The 3,681-nt window shown below is 35.9% G+C and overlaps 1 protein-coding gene across 2 annotated transcripts in view; it reads left to right on the top strand.

The window, feature by feature from the left end:
• Positions 1–460: 460 nt before the first annotated feature.
• The window catches only part of hnmt (histamine N-methyltransferase), a 34,922-nt gene continuing 31,701 nt past the window's right edge, over positions 461–3,681 (top strand). Inside the window, exon 1 of one of the 2 annotated variants that reach the window (XM_061926614.1) lies at positions 461–589. The gene's annotated coding sequence lies outside the window, so the exon portion shown is untranslated. Of the gene's footprint in view, positions 590–685; positions 805–3,681 lie in introns of those variants that run through there. The other variant, XM_061926615.1, reaches the window with a different exon arrangement.

The raw sequence follows: 3,681 nt of genomic DNA, 5'->3' as shown, positions 1-3,681 counted from the left end.
CAGCCTGTACCCACCCACTCTGTGCCCTATATAAACCATGGTATGCGAATGCTCCCATTAAAATCTCCTGACGATTGAGGGTACCCCTCCTCATGAAACAGGCCTGTAGAGATGAAATAGTCTTGTGATTTTTTCCCACACATACATATATATATATATATATATATATATATATATATATATATATATATATATATATATATGTATAGGATAAGCAGTAGAAAAATGGATGGATGGATATATAATTAATGTTATGTGTTTCATCGACTAACTAATAACCTAACTAGCCATACTTTGTTCCTTTTATTTTACATCAGGGGTGTTCATACTTTTCCACTAATTTATATATACTGAAAAGTCAAAATATGCTGGGTCTGTTTTTAATTTTGTAAAAAAATTTAAAAAAAAAAGCTAAACACGGATAATATCTGAATATTTATGATACGTTTACTGGTTGATTCATTAACCAAACAAGTGTTGACGGTACCTTTAACCTGCAGAAAAAAAGGCAGTGGCTAAGAAGCAGTGGGAGGGTTTGACGGCTGCTCCTTCCAGCTCGGACTGCACCTCGCACAGCCGCGCAGTAAGAGTAAGTACGCAAATATTTGTCTTTTTCAATCAAAACCCTGCGCCCGAACGACATGTTAGTATGACGTAATGTTTGCATCACGTGACCAACGTCTTCTTCTACGGTCCACTTCCTTGTTTCTACTTCCGCCTTTGTCCTCGGCGTGAAAAAGGCGCCTTTCTTTGAACAAACGACGACGACGTGCACCTGGACGCGTCGTCAATAACGTCGCTTTGGTTGGTAAAACATCATTAATATAATTTAAATAGTCAATAATCCGTTCGAACAACGTTCCACGCTCGTTGGATAGTCATCGTCCGATATGAGACGCTATGACGTCATCAGCGAAGCTTGTGTTTTGCAGGAGTTAACCAGCAAATTAACCCACGCACTTACTAGTTGCTATTTCAACTGCGCGTTAAGTTACTAGTTGCTATTTAAAGTGTGGGTTAAGGGAAAATATTGTACAATTAGTATTTAAATGCACAATGTATTCCCTCACAGGCCACTTTATTAGGCACACCTGCACAAGCTACGATGTGGCTCATAGTCATGCTTTGGTGTCCAAAGTGCAGCCCGTGGGCCATTATCAAAAAAAAATAAAACTATTAATAAAAAGATGGAATAAAAAAAGCAAACAGATTAATCGTAACGAGAAAAAGTTGCAATGTTGACTCTAGCTCGAGCTCATTTTATTACCTATTCTGTTATATGTGTTTTATGTTGCACGATTGCACCAAGAAAAATTCGTAGTTTGTGAACCCGTTCTATTGATTGATTGATTGATAGCTCCAATAACTTCACATCAAATATTCCACTTTTTAAATAATTTTTTTGGGGAAAATATTGCATTTATATTTAAGTTAAAGTTAAAGTACCGTATTTTCCGCACTATTAGCCGCACCTAAAAACCACAAATTTACTCAAAAGCTGACAGTGCGGCTTATAACCCGGTGCGCTTTATATATGGATTAATATTAAGATTCATTTTCATAAAGTTTCGGTCTTGCAACTACGGTAAACAGCCGCCATCTTTTTTCCCCGTAGAAGAGGAAGTGCTTCTTCTTCTATGCAAGCAACCGCCAAGGTAAGCACCCGCCCCCATAGAACAGGAAGCGCTTCTTCTTCTACTGTAAGCAACCACCCGCCCGCGTAGAAGAAGAAGAAGAAGAAGAAGAAGAAGAAGCGCGCGGATATTACGTTTCATTTCCTTTGTGTGTTTACATCTGTAAAGACCACAAAATGGCTCCTACTAAGCGACAGGTTTCCGGTTCATGAAAAGACGCAATCTCTCCATCCGCACACGGACTACTATTTCACAGCAACTGCCTAAAGACTTTCAAGAAAAGCTGGCTACTTTCCGTGCATATTGTAAAAACAAGATAGCTGAAAAAAAGATCCGGCCAGAGAACATTATCAACATGGACGAGGTTCCTCTGACTTTTGATATTCCTGTGAACCGCACTGTGGATACAACGGGAGCACGTACGGTGAATATTCGCACCACAGGGAATGAGAAGTCATCCTTCACTGTGGTTCTAGCTTGCCATGCTAATGGCCAGAAACTTCCACCCATGGTGATATTCAAAAGGAAGACCTTGCCAAAAGAGACCTTTCCAGCCGGCGTCATCATAAAAGCTAACTCGAAGGGATGGATGGATGAAGAAAAGATGAGCGAGTGGTTAAGGTAAGTTTACGCGAAGAGGCCGGGTGGCTTTTTTCACGCAGCTCCGTCCATGTTGATATACGACTCCATGCGCGCCCACATCACGCTGGTTTTTAATATATTATTAAAGTTTGACTGACCTATCTGACTGTTTTTTTGACATTCCTTTAGCGCAGTTAGATGCGGCTTATAACACGGGGCGGCTTATAGGTGGACAAAGTTTTGAAATATGCCGTTCATTGAAGGCGCGGCTTATAACCCAGGGCGGCTTATGGTGCGGAAAATACGGTACCAATGATTGTCACACACACACCCCCTGGGAGGTGAGGGGAGCAGTGGGCAGCAGCGGTGCCTATATATATATATATATATATATATATATATATATATATTTTTGCCATACAAAAATAAAAGTGTTCTTTGACAAAAAAAGGCATGAAACAAACCAAAAAAAACATCAAATGCAATGATTTAATAATCGACAGATCGATCTAAAGTTGATCGAGAGACTTAAGCGTTGAAAAACACAATTTATGACTTATTTTTAACATGTTTATGAGTGGGCACCTTTTGGATCGCTAGTAATTTTATTGGGATTTTTTTTTTAAACTCATTATAATGAATCAAAATCAATGTTGTTATGAATTATTTATCTACTTAAAGCTCCAATTACTTCACATCTAAAATCCCACTTTTAAAAAATTTGAGGGGAAAATATTGCCTATTTTGTGGGGGGTTTTCCCCCTAAAACAGGGTTTTCTTTGTCAAAAGGGGATACAACATTTTTTTTTCTTTAAAGCTGTCATTGCTAAAAAAAAAAAAAGAATCAAAATCAATGTTGTTTTGAATTATTGACCTATTTAAAGCTCCAATTACTTCACATCTAATATTCCACTTTAAAAAAAAATTGGGGAAAAATATTGCATATTTTGTGGGGGGGTTTCCCCCTAAAACAGGGTTTTCTTTGACAAAAGGGGGATAAGATTTTTTTTTTCTTTAAAGTGATCATTGCTAAAAAAAATAATGACTCAAAATCAATGTTGTTATGAATTATTGATATATTCATGGCTCCAATAACTTCACATCAAATATTTCCCTTTTAAGAATTTTTTTGGGGAAATAATTGCACATATACATATATATATATATATGTATGTATGTATGTATGTATGTATATATATATATGTATGTATATGTGTATATATATATATATATATATATATGTATATGTATATATATATATATATATATATATATAAATATATATATATATATATATATATATATATATATATATATATATATATATATGCTATAGAAAAACTAAGTGTTCTATGACAAAAAGGGCATAAAACAAACACATAACAAAAACATAAAATGTAATGATTTAATAATCGACAGATCGATCTAAAGTTGATCGAGAGACTTAAGCTTTGAAAAAAAAATG

The sequence above is a fragment of the Nerophis lumbriciformis genome, linkage group LG31, assembly GCF_033978685.3.
Source record: "Nerophis lumbriciformis linkage group LG31, RoL_Nlum_v2.1, whole genome shotgun sequence".
Taxonomy (NCBI): Eukaryota; Metazoa; Chordata; class Actinopteri; order Syngnathiformes; family Syngnathidae; genus Nerophis; species Nerophis lumbriciformis.
This window is presented reverse-complemented; position numbering and strand designations above follow the sequence as displayed.